This window comes from Myodes glareolus, chromosome 14 (assembly GCF_982192425.1).
Source record: "Myodes glareolus chromosome 14, mMyoGla1.1, whole genome shotgun sequence".
Taxonomy (NCBI): Eukaryota; Metazoa; Chordata; class Mammalia; order Rodentia; family Cricetidae; genus Myodes; species Myodes glareolus.
Window position 1 is genome coordinate 2,440,272 of NC_142039.1, and position 26,424 is coordinate 2,466,695.

Genomic DNA, 26,424 nt, shown 5'->3' on the forward strand with positions numbered 1-26,424 from the left:
TGTGGTATAAATAGACGGCGTGTTCAGCCATAGGATCCTGGAGGGTAACCAATGGCACAGACATCAGCCTTTAGTGTTTGGGGTGGGTCCATGAGCATCCTCAGGCCAATGACTCAAAAAGAGTCATTATACTGGGGGTTCTGTTTGGTAGCATATAATGTCTAGTTGGATATTATATCTCCATTAGGTTACCCCACTTAAACTCTTTCACCTTTGTATATATTTTAGGGTGCTTCCATAGTAGTAGATTTCCACATGGCCTTTCCAAAGGCCTTCAGTGTTAGCTGTCCTTCCCCATATTTCCTCTCTATCCTGCCCTCCCATCCTTCTTCATGTTCTAATTTTCCCATTTCCCTTCCTAAAGCTATAGTCTGTTTCCCCTTCCTAGGCAGACACCCTCCACCACCACCACCCCACTGGTCCCTTAACAGCTACCTAGCTTCCATGGGTATTTTAAATAGAACACACATATCTGAAGCTTAAGAGCTAATATCCACATATAAGAGAAAACATATGACAATTGTCTTTCTGGGTCTGGGTTACCTCACTCAGGATGATGGTTTCTAGTTCCATCCATTTACCTGCAAATTTCATGTTTCTTAAACAGTTGAATAATATTACATTGTATTATAATTTATTATCCATTCATTAGTTGATAGACATCTAAGTTGTTTCCAATCTCTGGCTGTTATGAATAGAGCAGTCGTGAACATGGATGAGCAAGCTCTCTGTGGTAGGATGTAGAGTCCTGTGGGTATGTGCCCAAGAGTGATATAGCTGGATCTTGTGGTAGATCTGTTCTCAGCTTCCCAAGGAAACCTCACACTGATTTCCCAAGTGACTGTACTAGTTTGCACCTTTTTACTTTTATTTTTTGAGACAGATTCTTGTCTTGTAATCCAGTCTGGTCTCAAAGTCATGATCCTCCTGCCTCAACTTCCTGGGTGCTGAGGTGGCTACCACTCCACTCCGCTTAGCGTATTCCTTTGTAGACCAGTGAAGAGTCTCGGCTAGAACAAAACGTTCTAATTCCAACTGGTAAAAGATGCTTATAGTTAAGGTTTTTCTTTAAAAATTAAGAAGCTTTATTCTTAAACAATGATATTTCCCCCTTTGGGTTCTGAGGAAAACCATTATTTTAACGAGCTATTTTAGCTCACTTCAGGTCATTTTGGCTCTGGGAATAGAGGAAGCTGTCTTTACGGAGATGTGTGGCCTGGGTTCCAGAGTGGGTGTGGGAGGGGCTTGCTCAGGGTGGGGCAGGCGCTGCCGTGGACAGTGAGAAGGCCTGAAGATGAATGTCTGATGTCTGGCCTGCCTCAGACAGAGTCTCACTAGCTAGCCCACCCTAGGCTTGAACTCAGATTGCTGGCATGTGCGGGCACTTTGAGACGAGAAGGCAAGAGTGAGCAGGTACTGAAGACTGCAGTGTTGCATCTCAGGCTGCAGGGAGAGCGGGCCTGCAGCTTCAGTCGCAGGACTTACTTAGCTCCTTTGCCGAGAGAAGCACTTCAGACAAGAGAAGGGACTGGGTTCCCTCATTTGCAGTCAAACTAGCCATTTCTTGGGCGAGTAAATCCCACCCTCACCATGGCCTTCAGGATCACCATGGTGGCCTTCAGAGGCAGGCTTTTCTGATGGCTTCTGTTCTTTCCCACATCTACCTTGTGGGATGCAGGACCTTCAGGATTTTTTAAAATAAATACACCAAATGAGCGCCCAGCCCTGGAGACTGCATCAATTTTCAGCTCATGATTCAGATGTTCTGGCATGGTTATTTACAGCCCTTCACTCTTTCAACAGTGACCCAAAAATTCAGACAACAGATTGCAAAGTTACTCTAACACTTCACCTGTAGCAAGACATATTCTTCAACCTGTACTGACACTTGTAGGCAACAGAATGGCTGGGAGGAGATGCAAAGGGGCAGCGGCTTCTCCCGTCTGCCTCTCAGAGCTCACCTGCACCCACTGAAGGCTGGGAAAGAAGTAGGGCAGGGCAGGATCCCACCTCACTGCTATTTACTCAGCTGCCATGGGATCCCAGGGTCCCACCAGCACATGGAGTCACAGGAATGTCCTCTAGAGGGTGGTTTGCTTGCTCCTCTTGGTGACAGGAATCATCCTCACAGGTCCCTTAAAGTAAGAGACCAAATGATTGCAAGAGTCATGAAGACAGCCCCTAGGTGTGTAACACTCAGGCTGATGGGGCCCTATCTGTTGTGTGACAGCAGGGGCAGCCTGGGAAGGCTGGCACGTGAGTGTGAGACTCAGCAGAGGAACTTCCTGGGCCAGCTCTGGGCCCCACAGGTCCATCTGTTGGTGGCCCTGGGTCAGTGCTAACAAAGACAGAGGCTGGGCGAGCTGTAGTACACCTGGGCCTGTCCTCAATATCCCTGGTTTCTGTGATTACATGGGGGCTCCAATCTGAACATCGGATGCCATACAAAAAACACCTTCAAAAAATTAAATGGCAGGGTCAGGATCACCTCAGGCAGGACTAATTTGTGAGCTTGGCTGTCACAATGATGGATTTGGGACAGATTAACCCTTGGGCTCATGGGCTCCACAGCTGTGGGTGGGGTTGGGAGTGGGCTGGCCTCCCTCTCCTTCCTCACTGCAACTGCCTTTGTGTGGGACCCTCTGTCTCAGCAGGCACAGCCCTGGGCCACATGTTCTAGACCCCAGAAAAGTGAAAACAGGCCATTGCCAAGACAAACAAGGAGCCTGGAAGCCACGCTTGCCCTGTGGAGTAAGTTAGGACAGGAGCGGAAACAGGATGCTGTCTGACTTCCAGGTATTCTGAGTCTCTGCAGCTTTTATTTTTATCTTTTTAAAAAGACAGTGCTGTTGTAAAATCTCTAGAAAGATAAACTAGCGCTTCACCATTCCTCTTTGCAAGGGCCCTAGCTGAATTCTTCCAGGCTCAGAAAACCCTGGCCATGCCCCTTGACCTGCATCTGGGGAATGTGGGGGCCTTCCAGGCTGCCTCTGACTGCCAGTCTCTGAATGAACAGACCATAATGGGTCAATTCTCTGCCGTCTGCTATTTAAAACAACGGGTTCCTTCCTGTTTCCTATGCTGACTGAGGCTTCTTCTGTGTTAAAGAAAAAAAGAAAAACCCCCGGAATAAAGTGCGCCTCTGAGGCTGGATGAGTGACACAGCCCGACGCTGTGTCACAAAAGCTCCTGTTTTATCAGCACAGATGGCTCTCTCTCGGGGTTGGGTGCCTGGCTCTGTGAGGTCATTTCCCAAATACTTGGCTCTTTAAATGGGAGGAAGGGGGAAAATCCTCTCTAAGCCACGCTGGAATCTTCTAAGAAATAGAACCGCTTCTGTGGTTCTGTGCTGCATGTTTGCAGAAAGCTGTGACCTGCAAATGCTCCTACCAAGAGGAATGAGGGGAGATGCACCCCTCCCCCACATACATACATGGGAAGGGAGGATGCCCTATGCTCTGATTTCCCCCCCTCTAATTTGGTGAGAGACAAAGAGAACTCTAGTTACCTACTGGGAATGAGCTGCCCCCATCTGAAGGAAAGGCAGACTGGAAGGAATTATTGTGGCACTGAAGGGTGGGATAGGGGCAGGCCCAGGGGAGCCTGGCTCTTTCTCCTTCTCTCAGAGTGGGAGGACGGTTAAAAGGGAAGCCAGGCTTCCTTGTGTTGTAAGTTGGGAGCAGGCAGCAGGGAACTAACTCCTGTTTTCCTGGGGCACCATGCAACCAGACTAATGGTTACCTAGATTGTTGCTTTCCTGGCCTTGCATAGCTTGGTGGCTCTTGGGGCCTTGACTTTTCTAAGGGGGACAGTTAGCCTTGGGATGCTCTGAATCCCCAGCCAGTCACTCACTAGCACACTGGCCCCATAGCAGCTCGGGATGCACAGCAGCTCCAGGCTGTAGAAGCTGCCATCTCCGTGGCATGGACGTATAAGAGACACACCTGGGCATGCACTCAGCCAGGGAAGCAGGCGGTGTCATAGCAGATTGTGAGGAGAAAGTGAAGCTTGAAGGCTGGAAAGGAAGAAGGCATTCCCAGCAGAGGGTCTCCAGGAGGAAGAGGGCACATGTGGGTGGGGTGACTGAGGCATGGCATCAGGTGCTAGTGTGGCATACTCAGTGGAGTTACTAGTGCTCTGTAGATAGCTTCAGGCACAGAGAAAGGGGCAAGTGTGACTAGAGTACCATGTGCTGGTAAGGCTGGGCAGGGGTTGACAAAATGTACCTATATTCCCAACACCCAAGAGACTGAGGCAGGAGGCCATGAGTTCCATCCCAGCAAGAGTTACGTACCAAGATCCTGTCTCAAGAAATATAACATCATGCTGCAGTCAGACTAAGGAAAGTGTGGGTGGTCAAAGAAAGCCCCCAAAGAACGTTTTAAGGCCTCCAGGTATCTAAGAGTTATTAAGAGGAAATATTGTACTTGTGTTTTGTTTATTTTGGGATGGAGTTTCACTGTGCAGCCTGGGCTGGGCTCTAACTTGTGATCTTCCTTCCTTTATTTCCAGAGTACTGGGGTAACAGGTCTCTGTCGTGGTGCCCAGTGCTGAACATGTACGTTCAAGACTACCTTCTGCATTCTGTTTAGGGAAGAGAGAAGAGGACCAGTTAGGAGGCAATTGCATGGATCAGTCTAAGGCCAAGTGAAAAGAAACTGATGGAATAGTGGAGCAGTGTCGTGTGTGTGCGTGTGTGTGCGCGTGTGTGTGTGCATGTGTGCGCGCGTGTGTGTGCACGTGTGTGCGAGAGAGAGACAGAAAGAGTATGTGTGTATGTGAGTGTGCGCACACGAGAGAGTGTGTGTGCGTGTGCAAGACTGTGTGTGTGTGTGTGCAAGAGACAGTGTGTGCGTGTGTGAGTGTGTGATAGTTGTGGGTGGGCAGGGAAAGAAGAGATGGTCTGGGGATGGAGCACTCACCCATGTACCTACCATGGGAGCTGCAGGAAAACAGAATGAGCTCAGCTTAGGAAGCTGAGGTTCTTGAGATAGCCCATCCCAGGGCTTACAAACACCAGGGACCAGTGGCTGAGGCAGTAGGATCATTGTCCAAGTCATAGGGAGGTGGGAGACAGCCTCATAGGAGCTGGGGAAAGGGGATAAATATTTATCAAAACATACTGTAACCAATTCCCAAAGAATAGACAGCAGTCTCATAGAAGAAATGGGAGAACCTTCAGTTCAGCAGAGACAGGAAGTGGAGGAAGCATGCACATGTCTTATCTGCTCTAAAACAGCATTATTTACTCTTCCTGCCCTGCTTCTTGGCTACCCCAGATGCTCTCGCACAGACTGATTGTACCTCATGATTTAAGAATGAGAGGGCAGGTTTGAAGTATAGGTGATGCAGAAGTGGGATACATCTAGAAGTCCTCTTGGCTTCACATTTGGGCCGGATTCACCAATCAGCTTTATTAATAACAAACCCTGCTTGGATCTTGAGAATAAAAACAGCTAATTGGCCAAGAAGAGAGGAAGGAGGGGTTTCTGAGTTTATTTAGGGGATAAGGAAAGTGGAACAGAGGGAAGGAAGCCACTGCCTGTAGAAATTCTTTCTACCACACACAAAGATCACAAACAAAGCCCCCTGGAAGACTCCTCTGAAGAATTTGTTTTGAAAGCTGTTCCCTGCCTTAGGGGTGAGTGGGCTTCCTCTGCCCCCATGGTGGACCCCACCATATGGTTCTGCTGTCTCTTTCCCTTTCAGGAGGCTCTGTTGGCTCCCCTGGCCTCATCTAAGTTTTCAAACAATAAATACTTCATAATCTCACTCTTATAAATGTTTTTAAAGAGGAAAATAAGTTAAGTTAAATGGGAAAGTTTTAGACACCAACAACCCTCTATAGTGGGTTGAACAGGTAAGAAAGAAAAGGCTAGGATTCATTTTTATAAGGAATCCTATAAGAATTATAAGAAATGGGGATTCCAACCTCCGGCTGGCTGTAAATTACACCTGATGTCTTCACTCCAGACTGGTCCCGGCCCTGAGTTCTGATGGGATGAGGGGTGAATGGGCCTCCCTGCTGTCTGGAGTTCCTCCTTAAAATCATTGTTTTTCGGAGTTGGATTTCTGTGTCTTTCTCAGAATTTATCTGCAAATCAGGTCTTTCCTTCACTGAAGTTCTGTGCCACCCCACCCCCAGCAACCCAGATAATGGTTGGGGCGGTCCCCTTGCCTGGGATGACACCCAAGGGGGGCACTAATAACTTCGTAGCTTCCTTCCTCAGCAGACTCGCAGCCTGGGGCCCCACAGATGTTCTTTCTGGGTTTATTTTGATAGCCTGTTTAAAAAACAGTTCATATCCACCAACTCTTCAACAATATTCCGAGTGGCAAGCAACTGCGATTGTTCTCGAGTTGTTTGCCCTGACGTGCAGCTCAGTCGGAAGACACGGGGCCGGGGGAGCCAACTCTTCCCACTGAGGCTGGTATGCACCACAAGGAAGTCTCACTTTCAGCTTGCTCTCATATTTGAGTCCCATGTTTCCCGGGGAGGAGGGAAGAAAAAAGAAAGCCACATGGAAGACACCAATACCTTTTCCCCAATGCTAGATCACCTTGCCACCAACACGAGGAGTCTGACATGCAGCCCTAGAGTGAAGGAGCCCTTCCAGGCCATACCCCCAGTGATCTAAAGGCCTCCACAAGGGCTTGCCTTCTAAAGACTTTGCTAAGGGTAGACCTGGGACCTGAAACTGATTGTTTCATGCCATCTAACCCCCAATCACACTTCCTGTATTCCCAGTGCAGGCTCAGGAGGCTCTCAGCACACTTCCTGTATTCCCAGTGCAGGTTCAGGAGGCTCTCAGCACACTTCCTGTATTCCCAGTGCAGGCTCAAGGAGGCTCTGAGCTTTTCCTCAGCACAAATTCCTGCAGCTTTCCCAGACACCAGTCTAGGTTTGCTGGCACCTTTGACCGTTTCTCACTCTTATCACACTTAGCTGATTTTCTTGTGATTTTTAAAAAATAGTGTGTGTGTATATGTGTGCATGCATGTGTGTGCACACATGTGCCAGCAAAGGACATCAGCTCTCTTTGGAGTTACAGGTGGTAGTGAGCTGCCAGACATGAGTGCTAGGGTCTGAACTCCTGTCCTCATAATTGAACAGGAAGTGCTCTTAACCACTGAGCCACCCAGCCCTTCTCCTGTGATGTTTTAGTCTCTTGCTTCCGTCTCTCCTCCATGTGTACCACCTCCACCTGCAGGGGGCCTGTAATCACTGTGGCCATAATTTCTATCAACTCCATGGGCTTCTTTCTTTCTTCTCATCATACCTTACACTACTGGTATTGGTAGGTCCAGTTCCCTAAAGTTTTGCCCTTTGTCATGTGCCTACTCCAAAGCCCTTGTGTGTGCAGAGTGGAATCCCAGGGCCTTCGTAGGACGGGCCAGCCCCTTTGCACTCTGGGCTCGGCCTCCCTTCTTAATCTCAAGCTGCTACTCGATGCAACAGTCAAGCTCACAGGCACACCTGTGCTGTCTACTGGGGCGGCTGTGCGGACAGTTCCGGGAAGCACCCACTACTCCACTGTCTATGTGGTACACTCCTGGAACTGTATGGCCCCACCCTGTGTAACCCCACCTTTGAACATAGTTTCAGTCTGAAGCGGCCTCTTGCCCCTGTTCCACCTCTGGAGCTGCCAGAACTCTTCAGAAGCCACGCCACCCGTCAGGCTTCTCGTGATATATCCTAGCTAGAGAGACCAGATCTTGATTGTGAGTCTTTAAAGAGAATGGAGACTGAAATGTTCACACTTTTCTATTTATTTGCTGAGCCTTCTTGCACAGAACACGGGAGGCCTGAAGGGTAGAGCCACAGAGTATGTTTTTCTGCGTGCATCTGCTGTCATCATTGCTAGCTGGCACACACTATTTTAGTTAGTAATCTGCTGCTATAACAGGTCACTGAGATGCCCAGTGGTGCTGTTCTGAGAGGTTGGGATTTCCTGGGTGTGTGGTCTCCCCAGCAGAAGCTGGCCAGGTGAACCTCTCTGGTTCAGGCTAGAACAGTGCTTGCTGATCTACTAACATGTGAACATGCACCAGTCACACACTCCCGCCACTGTGGGGCATTCCTCACCATGGTAAAAGTATGACCCCAAACTGTCAGCCAAAATAAATCTTTTCTTCCTATAAATATTTGGTCACAGCAATAAGACAGGTAATCAAGACAAATTTATCCAAAGAAGAGGTTTATTTTACCTTGTACTTTTGGCAGTTTCTGTACATAATTGGCTGGTGCCATTGCTTTGAACAGGGCAGCAAATCATTTCAGGTGGGTGTAGTGGAATAAACCAGCTTCCTTTATGTCCAGGACACAAAAGAGTCCCACAGTCGCCTTCAGGAGTATATCACCAATGATCTAGGTACCTTCTACCAGGCTTCACAGTTTCCAGACCACTCCATACCACCATGCTAGGAAACAAGGCTTCCACACATGGGTGTCTGGGGGCACGAGATTTAAAAACACAGTAGGCCGTGCTCAGGTAACCTTGCCGAAGAGCGGATGGAAGAATTGGTGGCTTGGGTGGTCTTGGCTGCACTTCTCACTAATTACCTCTGTTTGTGCTCAGGGCCCTGCAATTGTTGCCTAGGACAGGTGGGTGTGGGTGGAGGGAGACTTGGGTAAGGGCACTTCAGGGTGTATGCTTCACATCCTGAGGCTGGCAGAAGATGCCAGTTACCATAGGATAAAAACGATGTTGAGGCCAGCAAGTTAACTCAGCAGGTAAAGGTGCTCACCACTACAGGCCTGATGGTCTGCAGTCAATCCCTGGGACTTACGTGGTGGAAGGAGAGAAGTCCTACAGCTGTCTGTAGCAGGTTTTCTCTTTGGGGCCACCAACCAGCTCCCAAATAATGACTCAGAGACTCAGAGAATTCTTATCAGTTATGAATGCTCGACCTTAACTTGAGCTTGTTTCTTGCTATCTTTTATAATTTAACCTGTGTCTTCATCTGCGTTTTACCTTAGGACATCCCCCCCCTCTGTATATCTTTTTTTTTTCCTGCTTCCAGTGTCCGCTTAGCTGCTGGCTGCCTGGATTCTGGCCCCAGGCACGTCCCTTTCTTTCTCCCTCATTCTCTCCATTCTTCTTCTCTCTTAAGCCTAAATTTCTCCTCCTACGTATTCTCTCTGACAACTAGTCCTGCCTATCCCTCTCCTGCCCAGCTATTGGCTGTTCAGCTTTTTATTAGCCCAATTAGGTGCCTTAGGCAGGCAAGGTGAAACAAATACAACACATCTTTACATGATTAAACAAATGCAACATAAGCAAATGTAAAACACCTTTGCACAGTTAGTGTAATAGTCTAGTGCTCCACAGCAGTTGGCCATCGATGTCTACATTTGCTCTGTGGAATACACACACACTAAACAACATAACAAATTATGTTATCTCTCTCTAAACAACATAACAAATTATTTTTCTCCCTTTTTTTATTTATAGACAGACTCGTATATGTTTGCAGGCATGTACCACTAATGACGTCCCCGCCCCCGCCACCCCTTAAAAACTAAAACAGAAACCAACCATGGATATCCTAGACTCCCTAAGAGAAATAAATGATGCAGGATCTTAAGGCGCTTTCCACAATTCAGAGCCATCCATTCCTCTGTGGGATAGCCCCTTGAGGAAATAACTGTGCAGGCAGGGGCTACTGATGGTAGTTCCGGAGACCTGGGAGAGGTAAGATGGCTGAGCACTGGCGTGCAGTGAGCTACCAGGCTGCAGCCTGCTGCTTGGGGGGAGCCCTCTGTAATGCTGGTCACCTGCTCTTTGCCTGGCCTTGTTGATCTCCAAGGCCCTCTCCAGCCTCCTCATTTTGAGACTGACTCAGCCAGCCTTGGAGCCCCACATTGCTGGCAGTGAAAGGCATGGAGTGTGTGTGTGTGTGTGTGTGTGTGTGTGTGTGTGTGTGTGTGTGTGTGTGTGTGTGTGGCGGGGGAGCACTGCATGCACATTTATTCTGGGTTTGGATATTTAAAGAGCTGGGCAGGCTGCGCGACATTTCGGAAGTGCTTGGGAAGGCTTAGGTTGCAGACCTGGCTTTTCTTTAAACAGCTATAGACATCCTGTCCCCATCTCTCGGTCCACAAAGAGTAATTTTCTTTCCCTAACAATCTGACGTGGGTCCAGCCCATTGTGTAGACCTCTCAGGCACCCGGCTGTGAAGGCCTGAAGGAAGCAGGTGGCCAGTGGTGGGACACATGCCCAACTACGACCCAGGCCGGCAATGGGTCCCCATCCAAGTGCGACCTTGCTCCCTGCAAGAAAAACTTGGCATGGCCGCCCAGGCTGCTAGGCTGTCGGGCTGATTAGCGCCAAGTTCCACTAGGCACCTGGGCGGGGACTGACCCGGCACCTGGGGAGGGGGGAGAATGAACTCTCAGGACTCTAAGGGGTGTTGGCATGGGGATCAGTCAAGGGGCCCCTGGGGACGCTGGGCAGTGCAGGCTTCCTCTTTGGGGTTTGCTGTTTTCCCTGGCTCAGGAAACTGCACCAGAATCTGGGACTTTGTTCCCAACTCCCTGCGTCATTTTTACTATTTGAATGGCCACGTCGGGCTGTTTTCAGGGAGGTGCCCCTTTTGTCGCTTTTCTCAGTCAGGATGTTGTTTGCAATAGATTTCGTCAGACTGTCTGCTTTTGTTTTCCCTCCTGGTGCACACGCAGGAAGCCTTCCTTCAGAATCTGTGGAAGCAGTGGGCTGGAGCAGCTGCCCGAGTGGGCGTGCTTCAATTTTTCTCTTGTGACATTTATTGTTCTCATTGCGGTTTTCAGAGGTCATTGCGTCCGCAAACTCATTATAGAACATTTGAAAAATGTAGACAACGAATACAGGTGATCTGTCCCACTGGTTGGAGGGTTACCACTAGCACGTCGTGATGACGGATTTGCTTTCATTTCAGTTGGGCACCTTTAAGGAACGCGCTTTTTATATCCAGTCCAGTCCTTACGGTTGTTTCATGCCCTTCCCTGCTTCAGGGAAGCAGAGTTTAAACCTTTGATGATCTATTTCAGCTACCACAGCAGAGCAGAGCCTAAGACAAACCAGTACAAGGGAGCAAAGCAGCTCTATAAAACTCTCAGGATCTAAATTTAATTGCATTTGTATTTATTTGTGAGTATGCGTTGGGAGGTCAGAGGAACCTGCGGGAGTCAATTCTCTTCTTCCACCATGTAGGTCCTGGTGATCAAACTTAGGCTGCAGGCTTGCCCTGCCATCCAGTGGGTGCACATCTGCCCCTAAATCCATGTTTTAAAATAAGCCAAGATGGGTGGGATTTTGTCTTTATTTTTCTTTAATAGTTTGCATGCTTCTGGGTAGCAAACACGGGGGGAAATGTAGACTAGTGTGGGTAAAAGTGCAGGCCCAAGCAACAGGGATCCGAGTTCACACTTAGCCACAGCATAACTCAGTTTCCCTTTCTCAAAAAATGTTAACAGTACTACCTGATAAAGTGTGGGTAAAGATTAGCTGATACAGAGATTACTGTCTCTGTGCCTTGACATTAATGAACACATAAAAATTCTGGAAGTTCCTATTATGGTCTGGATTGTGTCTCCTCTAACTCTGAAAATCATGTGAAATATTAACCTCCAGGACCTCAGAGGAGGCTGTATTAGTCAGTTTTCCATTACTATAACAAAATACCTTAGATAGTGGAGATATAAATAGAAAAGTTTTCTTGTGTCCCTTGGTTTGGTGAATCCAGTCCAAGAACAGCAGGAACACTGGTTTGGGCCTCCGGATGTGAGGAGCTTGCTTATCTCACGACCAGAAAGTAAAAGAGAAAGAGGCTGCGGTCCCACAGTCCCTTCAGGGCCTCACTCCCAGAGACCCAAGACCTTTTACTATATCTCACCTTTTAAAAGTTCTAGACCCTTCTCCTTGCACGGTTCTGGGGACCACACCTTTGACAGTAGTTCTTCAGGGACATTCAACACCTAACCTGCTCACATCTGGATTTCGACTTTCGGCCACTAGAACTAAGAAAATTAGTCAGCACTCAGGAGGCAGAGGCAGGCGGATCTCTGAGTTGGTAGCCAGGGTAGTCTATAGAGTGGGTTCCAAACCCTGTTTCAAAAAACCAAACCAACCAAGCAAACGGACAAAAGCGAGTTGCTGTTGTTTAAGCAGTTCAAATGTGTGAGTTTGTATGACCCATGCAGCAGTGTCAGAATCAATGAGCTCTAGAGATACTTGGTCGCAAATCTTGAACAAACTAACCCAGTTCCTTAGCAAAAATGAGAATAGTGCATAATTGTCATGTATCACCGAGATCCCCACCTTGAACGCCTCGTGCTCTGAGGGTTGAGCACTGGGAAGTACGCCCTACACAGGCTGAACAGCCTTGCAGACTCCTGTCCCAGGGAGACTGGTTCAGTGTGTTGTCCTATGGCTGCACTTCCTCCCCAAACTCATGCCTCATCCTAGCCATGGTCCCCCAACGTAGCAGGCTGCTCTTCAGTTCCATTAGAAGAATCTCACTTCCTCCTCTTTCAGGGGCCTTGCCCGGCAGTCTTCCAGGACAAAATGCCCTCTCTGATAGAAAGTGCTTGTGTATTTCAGAGACCTGGCTGTCACCTTCCATAGGCACTGGGAGTTTTCGTGCATGCTCTAGTTGGACCCCTAACATAAATGTATCTTAGGTAGGATCTTGGCTCTCCAACACGGCTGCAGAGGAAACTGCTAAAGATGGGCACACAAAGCCTCCTTGGGCCAAGATGGTGAAGCCGGCCCTCTCTCTGACTTCCCTTAGGAGCATGGAAGTTGCTTCTGGCTAAGGGAATTTTTGTTAGTATTTTGAGTCAGGGTCTCATTGTGTAGGCAAGGCTGGGGTGGAATCCTTTTTGCTCAGTCTACCATGTACTAGAATTACAGGCATGGATGACCATGCCTTGGCTTTGGCCTGCCTTCGTGCACTCCAGTTTTGTTCCTAGACCAACTGAACAAGCAAAGCGCTTGTCTGCTAGGTCAGCCCCTTTTATCCCCATTTTCCCCATTTTCTCAGGAGACAATCTTACACATCTGGCCAATAACTCTCATTTCATTTCCCCAAACTCCAGTAGAGAAAAATTATAATGAGGCTCAAACACACAACAGATTATTCATGGGAAAGACCTTTGGCTTCTTAAAAACCCTTTTGAGATGGTGGGGCGAGTCCTGTGACATGTATGTGCTGCAGGGAGTCCTGGCACACGGCATTGTGCCTTCTACAGTGTTGCTAGGGAAAACGATTGTCTTTACAGGAAGAGGGGGAATTAGTGTCACATGCAAAAGACCCACTGCTGGTGCTGGGTGAAAACCCAGAGCCCCTTGTCAAGGTGGAGACATAATCACACAAGAGCAAGCCCAGAGCGGGCTCCTCTCCAGCAGGGGTACAGGGGCAGAGCCGCAGAGAATTTATCTACTATCCTCTGCACCTGGCCCTGTGCGCACAGAGTTCGCAATAGGAGTACTTGAAACACTGGTCTAGATGCCTTGAGTTATGACAGACACATTGTAGGAAAAATGCTGATTTCATTCTCTTTATTAATTTTCTGCTACGGAAAACTAATTAGAAAAATACAAGTATGGCTTCGTATTTATGTTTTTGGCTGGTTTGTTATGTGCATGAAAATATATGGCACATATAATCAGTAAATATTATTACTAATGATAATATCCATTACATAGATTAATCTCTAATTCTTTACAAGGCCAAAATTACTATAACTATTTTTACGGATGGAGAAACTGAGGTCCTGTGTAGCTCAAAAGTTCCCCAGCTGGTAAGTGGCATACTGGGACTAAGGCCAAGCTTTAAGATATATTGTTGGCAGGGTGTGTTTGTCATTTTTGTGTATATGACACAAAATACCCCATAGGAATAACTCATCAGAGGGAAACTTTGCTTTGTCTCACGGTCTAGATGACTTTAGTCCATAATGGCCAGAAAGGCATGGCAGAGTTTGTGGTGGTTGAAACATGGTCGAAGTCGGTCCGGTCCTCTTGACGCCCACCCCCATGCGCATACGCCCCTTTTACTTTGTCAGATTTCCGCCCATGGGCTGTCGCAGTCCATCATGACAGAGGCTTTTCCCTTTCAGTTACTCCTCTGTGGAAATCTCTCAGCCACCGCGGAGGTATAACTCACCAATCTCTTCCAAATCCAATCACCTTGACAATCAGGACTAACCATCCTACAGGTGAGTGACGTTCCTCTCGGCATCTTCCAGGCAACATCTCTTGGCACATCTTCCCCATATCCCACTGCCTCCTTCCCAGTCTTCATCATGGTCAGAGGAGAATCGTGGGCAATAGAGCAAAGCTGACAGGACGATAGTCACTGTTGTATAGCCTGAAGAAGTTCTGAAATACAACCTGGGCAGGAAAGAACACAGGAGCACCAGTCTGATAAGAACGGGGAGGCTGTTTTACCAAAATGTAGGCTCTTCAAACCAACATGGGTCATTGTTCAAAAGGGCAGTTCCTGTGTTAGTGAGATGGTTGGATTGGTTTCATGTGCCCCAGGAGAAAACCAGTTACAGCTATAGTAAAAGGCAGCCCTTTTCCTGCCCTTCCCTCGCTATGGGGAGCAAGGCTAAGCTGACTGGGAAGAAAACCTTTGGTGTTTTGTCCTTACCAATCACTCCCAATCAGAGTCTCTAGACATAAATAAATAATAAGAATGCTTTCTCCCAAACTTGCCACTGAAGTACCCATTTTAGCTGATGGGTATTTGAATTGTTTCCAGTGTTTGGTCACATCAAGGAATTGAGTGTTCTCTAGATTAGTTGATCACTTTATTATTGTTGTTTAACATTTTAATTTATTACAAAGTTGCTTGCTCTGTAATCTACTTTGTTTTATATTAGTATATTTTCTCCAGCTTTTTTCTAAGTTATTAAGAAAAATATTGTTTTTCTTTTAATTTTGATTTGTATATCCTTTTATTAAAATATAATTTCTTCAAAAATTTCTTTTATTTTTTTAGTTTTGTTTTTTGTTTGAGTTGTTTGCCTGCAAATATGTTTGTGCTTCACATTCACGCCTGGTACCCACAGAGGTCAGAAGAGGGTGCCCTGTCTCTCAGAACTGGAGTTACAGACGATTGTAAGCCACCATGTGGTTGCTGGGAATGGAACACTGGTCCTCTGGAAGAGCAGCCAGCGCTCTTAGCCATTGAGCCATCTCTCCAGGCCCTCAATAGCATTTCTTACTGGCAGTGTATAGTTGAAACTTGCTTTTGGATCTACTCTAACAACCTCTGTGTTTAACTGGTTGATTATCTCATTCTGTTTTAACTGAGGCCTTTAGATTACTCACATGTAATGTGATTGGGACGTAGTTAGGTGTGGACCTACCGTTCTGCTTTTGGGTTTCTGACTTATTTGTTTTGTTTCCCTTTTCCTATCCTCCTTATATCCTCCTTTATATTGGATTAACTGAATTTTAAAATAGTTTAATTTAGACCTTGGTTTCTCAGCTATAACTGTTTGGCTTGTTATCTTAGTGTTTGATATTTTTTTCATATGTAGTACATAGTGGTAACTTTTCTACTCAGAAAGGTTCTAATGTGCCTGTCTGGCCATCTTGGTCCAACTTTAGCCTATGCCATCTCTAGTACATTTAAAACACACTGCATAGGTGCAGCCAGATTTCTTCTTGGCACTGGCCGGAGCTTCTTCGGTCTTAACTCCTGCCTATCAGAAGGACTTCCGCTTTGCCATGATTCCTCTTAAATTTTTCTTCCAAAGAGGTGGAAGAGTTTATCCACTCACTGTGTTGACTGAGGGAAAGGTTTGAGTAAATAACATGGAACTTATTATTCCTCCTAAGAAGTTCCTAGGTTTGGTGACAGTAATGTTAGCAATTCAACAGGTCACAAGATCAAACACCTCACTCCTTCCATTGCTCTTCATTGCAATTATTGAAACATTCCTTTCAGTTGTTTTCCTGTGACAGCAGGCCTGCCAGCAACTCCAGAAACCTCACCAGACGCAGTACTCACTGCCCAGTTCTTTCCGGCATCTCTGCTTTAGGAGGGAAGCTTTGCTTATGCCCCCAGACATCTTTTCACTGACCAGGATGAGGAGACCGAGATTTCCAGGAGGGTGAATCCCCAGATGGAAGGGGAGCTGGCTTGTGGGATGCCCAAGCCACAGGCGTCTACTGCAGAGGGGCCACAGGCACAAACGTTTCAATGGCAGTAACCAGAAACCGAGTCACCCAGCACTGCACAGAGCTAGACAGGAGCCCACCACCCCAACTAGGAGCGTCTGCTCTTAGAACCTGCAAGCTGAAGTGGCCTGGATCTTTCTTTAGATCCCTGAGCATATTAATATGTAAAGAGAGAGGGGGGAAAGGTAGTGCCCTCGCCGCTGGAACTTTCTCGTGTTTCTCTGTTGTAGAGGTTGCACACAGAAGCAGAACCCACCCACTCCCACTTCACTCCGCCCTCACCGCTCTTGCTCCCAAGCTGGCATTTCCCAGGTCATTGCTCTTTTCTTTGCTCTCATGGAAGACATTAACTGTGTCTTGGTGTAGTAATAAAATAACAAACCTTAACATAGTGTCAAGGCATTCTTATGAGTGCCCTAGGAAGTGTGTGTGTGTGTGTGTGTGGTCTGTTGTTTCCAGTGCTTGGGATCTGATTTATGGCCTTCCACATGAACTAATCAGACCATCTCTGAACTATGTCCCTAACTCTCAAAGAGTTACTACTGTTCTCAATTAATAGTTTGGGAAACTGAGGCACAGGCATGTTGGAGAATTTATCCATAAGCTGAAAAGCAAGAGTTAGGGCTGGCATTCTTAGCAGAAGAGAAAATTGCTTTTAGCTGCCATACCCCACAGAATGTACCATTCCAGTGCCTTGACCGTCTGTGAGGTACCACTAGCCTAACCCGGACTCCATGTCCTCTGCCTTTCCCTCAGGGCTCCCTGTCCGACTCTCAGTCTTGTGGTCTTCCTTACTCCTCTGATCCGAGTCACCTTTCTTAAAGACAGCTGTTGGAAGAAAACTCTCTACACCTAAGAAAGCCAGATGGTACTCAGGTGCCCTGTAGCTTTCCCTGTAACTTGGTACAGACTAAGTCATCTGAGAGGAAACTCTTGACTGGGGAATTTCCCAGATCAGATCGGCCTGTGGGCATGTCTGTGGGGGATTGTCTTGATTATTGATGTAAGAGGTTCCACCCCACTGTGGGTGGCTCCATTCCCTGGGCTGGCGAGCTTGGGCTGTATAGAAAAACTATCTAAGCAGGAGCCGGTAAGCAGCATTTCAGGGTTCTTGCTTGAGTCCTACCCTGGCTTCCCTCAACAATGGATTATGACCTAGAAGTATAAGACATGTTCCACCCCTACCTTGCACCCAAGTAGCTTTTGGTCAGAATAGTTTATCATGATCATAGAACCAGCAGTGCAGCTGAAGTCCAGAAGAGACCTTTCCCCAAAGAAAGCAGCCTTGTCCTGCATGACTGCGGAGAAGACTCACCCATCTTCCCTCATCACTTAACTGGATTCGGGTTCCACAAACTCTTACTTTGCCACCACTGACCCGCAGGAAGAAGGAACAGTTGGTGTCAACGATAATCTGTGTCTCCTTAGAGAAATGAAGCTGTTAGAGATTTTAAAATGATGGCACTTTCGTAAAAGTTGAATTTGTAATGAGTGGGGAGGGGAGGGGAGGAAGAAGAGGGCACAGCTGGTCCCTGCTAGATGCCTTGGTTTTACTTTTGAGGGGATCTTTGTAGCTCAAGGTGGCCACAAGCTCTCAACCCTCCTATTTATCTCAACCTCAAAAGGGCTGGGATCACAGAACTCCCCTGTGATATCAGATGTTAATGCATTAGGAACTAGGCAGAAACAAATTTTTTTTTTGTTTTCTATTTTTTAAAAATTTAACTTTTTATTTTGAAGTGGCTATTGGTTGACATGAAGTTGCAAGACGGCATTTGGAGATCCCAGGAGCCCGCTGCCCACTGAGCCGCAACCGTCCGGTACTGACACCGCAGTTCGGCTTCGGCATGTTGCGTGTCAGCGCTGGACTGTTACATGTGCACAGGTGTAACCATCAGTGCGAGCAGGATGTGCTTCTTGGCCTGCCTCTTCATCCCCACCACAGGGCAGACGCGTGTCTGCCTTCCACCTCTTTAATTTTGTTGTTCTGAAAATATCCTATCAGTAGAACACAGGCCATTTACCTGTAATGCTATTGCTGGCATATGTGGGATTGAGTTGACTCTCCTTTTGTTTGGACCTTTGCTTTTGCTCCCCTGTCCCTGTTTGACTATATACTTGAATTCCGTTAGAATTTTGTTTTGATTTTCCCAGTATTATGAGTATACCTCTTTGTGCTATACATACATGCATTATTTATTGTAGTATGATCACTTCACCAGTTTGAGTGCAGTGTAGCAACCTCCTTTTCTTTTACATTTCTCACCCTTTCTTATTTATAATAAAATTGCTTTAAATATTTCCTCTGTGTATACTTAGAACAATATTAAAGACATTATAATCTTTGCTTGAAACAAGTACAATTTAGAAAACCCAGAAAAATAGCCATTTCCCCGCCTTCCACCCTCTGTTCTTTCCAGATATGCCAAGAATCCTCCTTCTACCTTTTCCTAGTTGAGAATCTTCTTTAGCTGTTGTCTGCTGGCCACGAGCTCTGTATTTTCTTCACGTGAGCAGCATCTTCATGTGGCAGAACAGGGGTGTGAGGATATCAGATTAACATATGAAAGGAGCCACTTGACAAAAGGACTAGAGACCATTCTCATCAGTGCTTCATGCAACAAACAGAGATGTGCCAGAAAAACCTGGGCTGTACCAGCCAGAGTGAGGGCAGATGCTATGCGAATGAGGCTCGGGAGACCAGAAGCCCCACAGTTTCCATCATAGTTCTTCCCACTTCACTAGTTCACTCCCATTCTCAAGTTGTCTTTCCCTTTCTGAATTAACCTTCTCCATTTCTGTTAGCCATGTATCTGTACTACAATTGATTTTGTTTCATTAAATTTTTTAAAAATGTATTTTATGTGTATGAGTGTTTGCTTGTATGCATGTATGTGCATAACTTGTGTGCTACATGAGTGCAAAAGAGGTCTCTGCATCCCCTGGAACTGAAGCTGGAGATGTTTGGGAGCCCCCATGTGGGTGTGGGAAACTGAACCTGGATCCCTGAAAGAGCAGCCAGTGCTCTTAACAACTGAGCCATCTCTCCAGCCTCTGGTACAATTCCTTTTAATTGTTTCTCCCATTTACACAAAATATTGTTTCTCTTACTAGGTCTTCAGGTTACACTGTGTATGAATTTGAACTTCTTTGGGCTTCTTATCTTGTTTGGAGTTGCCTCGGTCTCTTGGATCTGTAAGCTTACGTCTTTTGTCACGTTTTGGAAAGTTGCATTCATTTTCTTGTAGAGATTTCTCCACGTCACCTCCACACCTTCATCTTTCTGAGGCACTTGTAGTATAAATATCAGATCTTTTCCTATATCTACACAGGTCCTGACAGCCTTTGGGACTTTCTTCCAATGGACTTCTTTGGAGTATTTGGACAGGATAATGCCTGTAGTTCTAGCCTAAAGTCTATACACCCTTCCTTCGTCCACCACACCCTGATTCTGAGCTTACCCACTGAGTTTTCTCCAGGTGTAAAATCTCCACTTGCAGCTAGCTCATTATCCATCCTGTTTTGGGCTGGAATTTTCTCTTTTATAAGTGTTTGCAATTGCTCATTGAACATTTTTATAAACAAAATGACAACATATTCTATGTTGGATATAGTCTGGTGGTTAAGTTTATTCCACCCCCTATTCCTCTCTCCAAATTATCAAAATGTGATAATGAGTTTTATTTTCAAGACAGGAAGAGATGCCAAATTTCTTATTAGTCAGCATTTCCCTGACACCACTGAGTCTGCTCAGTCTACACTATCTACAGTCTACACTGCTTTCCTAAGTTTCTTTTAAATTTTGCCTATTCTGACAAATTGCCCATTTTATTGTTGGATTAATTACTTATTTAAAAATTGTATTAATTTACATATTTATCTTGTGTAAATGTGGGTGGGGGAGCCACGTGTGCCGTGTATGTGTGGTGTCAGAGGTCAGCTTGCAGGAGCCAGCTCTCTCATTCCGTTGGGTGGTCTTAGGTACTGAACTCGGGCTGTCAGTCTTGATGACAGGTGTCTTTACCTGCTGAACCAGCTCACTGACTTCCCATGCATTCCGTATTAACTCCTGAACAGAGATATTTCAAATGTCTAAAATAGATAAGATTCCCAGTTGCATTGGTTAATTCAACTTTACACTCAGGAAGAGGGAACTCTGTCAGAGTGGCCTGTGGTCATGCCTGTTTTCTTGATTGTTAATTGGTAGAGGAAGACCCACCCCATTGTGGGTGGTGGCACCCCTGGTAGGTGATCCTGGTATCTATAGGAAGTCAAGCTGATCCCTGATGATATTTACATAGCGAGAGGGGGATAGAGCCCTAGACACTGGTATCTATCTTTCAGGAGTCTCTTTGTGTAGAAGCCTCAAACCAGCAAACCCACCCACCCCTGCTTCACTCCACTCTCACCCGTGTTGTTCCCAAAAGGTCATCTTCCCAGAGTTGCTCTCTTCTCTGACCTCAAGCTGAGCAAGTCACAGGGAACAAACTCGTAAGCAGCTTTCCTCGGTGGTTTCTGCCTCTGCTCCTGCGTGAGTAACTACTTTGACTCCTCACAGTGATGGACTCTGATGTGATACATATTCCCATAAACTCTTTCCTCCCCAGTTTGCTTTTGGTCAAGGTGTTTATCACAGCAGCTGAAGCACGATTAAATGAAACACGATTAATAAAAGCCCAGGGTCAGAAATTGGGGTTCAATCTAAAGATCCAAAAAGCAAAACAGTCAGACACTGGCTCTTACCTCTACCTCAGTCTGAAATGGCAATCCTGCCTCCAGGAATCTCAGGATGAGATTGTGTCTGAGCTATTTTCCCCATTTTATATTCCTCTCTAGGACTGGGATAAAAGGCATGCACCAACCGATCTCTATGGCAATGAGGGTGGCTACTGGGGTTAATGTTGTGTGTTACCATAACCTGGTCTGTAAGGCTGACCAGTGGGACTTTTTCCTCTCAGACCTTCAGGCAGTCTTTATTTATTAAAATACAACTGAAATGCCACTACAAGCAACAGAAAGCAAGCTAGGATGCCAGTCTTTGCCAAGGGCTTTACCTCACACCTGGACATGGCTTCAGTTTACAGTCAGTGCCGCTGCTGACTTGGTCTTTTCATTATTGCCTGTGCACAGGCTCCAGGTCAGGAGGTGAGGATGCAAGCTGCTTCTGGGTCGGCACAGGCCCTTCCTTCAGGGCGCTTCAGGTTCTCTACAGCATCTCCTCCCCTACGGTGGATTCTAACCACTATTGGTGTCGGTCTACGGTCAACTTTCACTGTTAGCACAGCCTCAGGCTTCTGCAACGTCTGGACAGCTGCTGCAGCTGATTGCTTACCCTAAACACCCTGAGGGAATGTCTGGTGAGCCTTGGGTCAGATAAAGACAAGTCTTGTACTGGGTTGTAGCTCAGTGGAAGACAAGTTGCCCAGCATTAGGAGGCCCTGGGTGTGGTTCCCAAGGCCTCCTGCCCCCAAATAAAAGTTTTGTAAGTTGCCAGGGAGCCACCAGATACTAAAGATGGGGCTTTAAAACATCTCTGTTCTGTCCATTCGCGTAGCTGGTAGCCTGCTGGTTTTCAAAATTATTTAGACTTACAGAGAAGAGAAGGCAGCAAGGTAAAGTACCACAGGGCTCAGAATACTTAACCAAAATCTTGTCATGTTTCTTTCTTAAAAAAAAAAAAAAGTCTTGGTTTGTTTTTGAGACAGAGTTTCTCTGTGTAGCTCTGGCTGTCCTGAAACTTGCTGTGTAGATGAGCCTGGCCTCAAACTAACAGAGATCCACCTGCCTCTGCCTCCGAAGTGCTGGGATTAAAGGCCCGCACCACCACCTCCAGTCTAATTTCCTTATTTTTATCTTAAGTGCATCCGTGTTTTGCCTGCATATATGTTACTCAAGAGTATCAGATCCCCTTAAACTGGAGTTACAGATGGTTGTGAGCTGCCATATAGGTACTGGGAATTGAACATCTTCGGAAAGAGCAACCAGTGCTTTTAACTGCTGAGTCATCTCTCCAATCCCAGATATTTTTTTCAAAAAATGCCATGTAAGTCTTTTTTTTAACTTCTCAAATTTTGAAGTTATTTATTTAAAATTTATTTTAACAGATACATTAAAAACATAGAAGTATATATTTATGGATATATTTGCATTAATTTTTCTTTTTCCATGTGTGCATGTTTGTCTGTATATAGTGTGTGGGTGTGGGTCCAGCACATGCATGTGTAGGTACATGAACCCATGTGAACATACAGAGACCACAGGAAGAAAGGTGTTCGGCTTTATCTTTATCCACTGTGTTCCTTTGGGGCCGGGTCTCTCCCTGAATCTGAAGGTTTCTGGTTTGGCAAGGCTTGCTGGATCTGCTTGTCTCTGTTCCCACAATACTGGGGTTCCAGGTACCCACAGTCATGCCAGGCTTCTGTGTTGGTGCTGTGAGTTTGAACTGGGTCCTTAAGTGTGTATAGCAAACATTCTTACTCATTTTTTTACACAGATACATGTTTGTAATGTTTCCACAAGGAAATATTTATTTCAAACCATGCCATTTCTTTATAATAATGTGTACACTCAGCACCATCACAACTGAGATTTCACCGTGTTCTACACCTCCTGGAAGTATATCCAAACATGTGGATCTCTTCAGACATTTAATCTGCCTCAAGTTACAGGTGACCTTAAGCCAATAGCTAATTTCAAAGTGGGAATATTGGTTAGGACAGACATGAAGTATCTCCCAAAGTATAGACTTGGAACCTGGTCCCTGTCCACAAGTGGTCTAATAACTGTGGCGTGTTTCCTCTCTGTTTCCTTCCTGGGACAATCACAGTGTACATCAGCACATCTAAGCTCAGGGAGGTCCTAGGAATAAACAAACACTCAGTTATTTAATTCTGCATTTCCTAGGCTCCACAGACCATAGAGTGCCCTTTTATAGCTTGCTGTGGAGCAAGGTGACAGCAAATGCCCCTTAATTATCATTTATTCCTCTGTTATCTTCCCCTGGTCATATAAAATATGGTGGTCTCTCCACACTAATGTTCTGAGGGCATTAGTGCTGGACCATTAGGGAAATGAGGACTTCAGTTAAGGACCTGGAAGTCACTCAGGTAAGCCAGGATGTCACATTACTGCTATGCCAACTCATATCAAAATATTCTGAATATCGTGGGCATTGTCAGACCTTCCTCTGGCACCCAGAGTGAGTGCAGGATGGCAAGCCCAGGGTGCTAACCGCACAACTGTTTGTGTGGTGACAGTGCAAGCTCGCGTGTGCGGACAGCCGGAACTAGGGTCCGGTGGACAGCTAGCTTTATACGCATTAATAATCCCTGGCCTGAGGACATTTCCTAATGGCTCATGCTGCATTCATTACCATTAAATTACTATTACGATGTAGTATTGATCTTTTCTAACTTTTTCTTAATAAATGGCCAAGAAGGAAGCAAAATCCTGCATGACTGTAAATGCAGGCACGCTTCCTGTCTCTACTGCTCTTCTGCCACGGTCGGCTCTCATCTGTCACAGCACTCTGGATTCACTGAGACACACGGGCCTGGGGTTTCAGCAGTGGTCTCCCTGAAGTCAGAATTCAAAGAATGAAAAGTATGGAGAGGTTTTCTTTGGGAGAGAGAGATAGAAGCAAGGGATGAGGGGAAGGACAAACGGTTCAGCAAATATTCACAAGACAGGGATAGCACTGAGAACTTCAGGACCACCAAGGGAAGAATCAGTCACCAGTCTCCATCAGTCTCACAGAGTGATGCTGCCTGCACCAGCATTAAACTTCACCCTGGAGGTAATGCTGGCTTCCCACCTCCGCTTCCCAGGAAGGGAAATGATAGGTTTGGGGTGCCACCACCCCCGGAAGAGCAGAGGATACAGCTCTCCTCTTTAGAGCTGCCTCTGGTAAGTGTCACCCGGGGCATCTCCACTTTAGTCTCAGGTTCAGTGCAGTTCCACTTTTCCTCCTAGGCCCTGCCTTCTAGAGGAACATCAGTCAGAGGAACACTGAGGGCCAATGTGACATTTCCAGACCCAAATGGTCCATACCCAGAAAGTCTGGAAATGATGACCCCAGTCATTGTACCATTAGACATCTTGTAAGACTGGGTCTCCCGAGCAGTCCAGCATCTCAGACAACTTCAAACATGTCATCACATCTGATCCTAGGCTGGGGGAGCAGCTAAGTGGAGGGAGGCACCGTGCTGGGGAGGACCAGCTCTGTTTTATCATTCTGCAGACACAGGGAGAGCTGGCTCCACTTACAGCCTAAAGATTGTGTGCAGCGCTGAGTTCTGCCTGGAGAAGAGGAGTCAAGAGATCAGTGTTTATGTCTGAAGCTGTAGCACAACCCAAACTTCTCTACGTTTGGAGAGGAGCCTGGTCTCCAAGCAGCCTTTATCTTCACAGCCCCCTGACCTCAGCAGCTGCGCCCTCAGTAGTCATTCAGCAGCACCCACCCTGACTTGTTTGTCACTTGGTGCATTTGGAAAAAAATGACTTTCCAAGGAGTCTGGCTGGCATGACCCATCAGCTGCCTGTTGGGCAGCGTCTGACTGGTGGGCCTCACTCCTCCACCCAGGCCGCTGAAAGCTGGTCTGCCCTGTTCTGAGCTCTGCTCACAGTTACTGCCTTCAAGTCGAGGTGTATACCTTTAATTTATTCTGGAAAAACTTCCCACAGGCAACCTGGACTTTCCCTGGAAGCCAGAACTGTGAGCTTACTGGAGCACACTGGAGGGGTCTACTGGGAAGTGCCCTGGCAGGAGGTTGGGGGCTGTGGTCTCTTTGTGTCCCAGGGAAAATGCCACTAGCCATGGTGAAGAAGGGGTCACCCCGTTGGGACCAACCATCTCACCCCTTCTTTTCTGAAGCATGAAGCTAGGGAGGACAAAGCTCTGAGTCTCTAGCAAGTTTCACGCCCTGGACTTTCCAAACATTTTATCTCTGCAGCAAAAGAAGGACACTGCACCTTGATTTAATGAGCTCCATTGGGGTTGCAGTGAGCACACTGCAGACCGTGAGAGGCTAGGACTGCCCCCCTGCCCCTGACTTCTGCCCCTTGCCCCCTGCCTCCTGCCCCCTGCATCCTGCCCCCTGCCTCCTCACCTTGACCCCTGCCCCCTGCCCCCTGCATCCTGCCCCCTGCCCCCTGCATCCCACCCCCAGCCCCCTGCACCCCACTCCCTGCCCCCTGCATCCTGCACCCCACCTGATGGAGGAGGGTTATCTGTCTGTTGTGTTATTTTCATTGGTCAATAAAGAGACTGCCTTGGCCCTTTGATAGGACAGAAAATTAGGTAGGCGGAGTAAACAGAATAGAATGCTGGGAAGAGGGCAATGAGGCAGAAGCCATGGAGCCAGCCACCAGGTCAGATATGCTGAATCTTTCCCGGTAAGCCACCACGATTACACAGATTATTAGAAATGGGTTAATATCAAGATATGAGAGTTAGTCAGTAACTAACTCTCTAGAGATAAGGGGCCAGGCAGTGCTTAAATGAATACAATTTGTGTGTTGTTATTTCTGGGGCTAAGCTAGCCATGCAGGAGCCGGGTGGGACGAAAAGCAGACCTGCCCACAGCCCCTCACTACAGTTGGCGCCCGACGTGGATAACTGAATCCACAGAAAGCTTGAGAAAGTTTGGGAAAGAATAGAGTAAAGCATGTTTTCTTGGTGGTAGTAATTTCTCGGGTCTGCTCTGCTTGCTAGAGGCAAGCAATGCTCTCATTTAAGAGAGGCTTCCTGACTCAGCTTTAGCTGCAAAACTTTGTAGCTCATTAAGAGGTCCTGCTGCGAAACACTTAAATGGTATTGATGAAAAGCTGAACGCATGCTTTTTGGTTTTCAGTCGTAGCAGGAAAAACGCTGCGCTGTTTTAAAATGCCGGTTTTCTGGGCCGTCCTGCCAGGGCAAACTCTGACTCTTTCAGGCAGGCAGTCCGACTCAGTCTGTGAGCAGAATGCTGCAGCTTGCTTGCTGGCAAGGACCTTGAAACGCCATAGAGTTGTGGCAATGAACACAGCTCTGGCTGGTATCTCAGCCGTGAGGCTGGAAAGCTAAAAAATGAGCTGGATCTAGCCGTCAAAGCCACGGCTCTCCATATTGCTTAGTAAATTAAAGGCTTATGAAGTCAGAAAAAGAGAGATATACAGTAAAGAGAGATTCAAAGATGAAAAAAACCTCTAAATGGTTTACTATGTGTTAAAAATACATGCAGGTTAAAGGTTAAAGTTCTTAGGGTAAAAA

The 26,424-nt window shown here is 46.7% G+C and overlaps 1 long non-coding RNA gene across 2 annotated transcripts; it reads right to left on the minus strand.

Moving 5' to 3' along the window:
- Window positions 1–13,527: 13,527 nt before the first annotated feature.
- Window positions 13,528–21,512, minus strand: LOC125417501 (uncharacterized). 2 transcript variants are annotated; one of them, XR_007237143.3, is made up of 4 exons: window positions 21,230–21,512; window positions 20,585–20,702; window positions 18,620–18,695; window positions 13,528–14,375 (listed from the first exon to the last, which is right to left on the minus strand). It is a non-coding gene; the product is annotated as an uncharacterized LOC125417501 (long non-coding RNA). The 2 variants fall into 2 exon arrangements; XR_007237144.3 differs by lacking the exon at window positions 20,585–20,702.
- Between the last annotated feature and the right edge of the window lie 4,912 nt (window positions 21,513–26,424).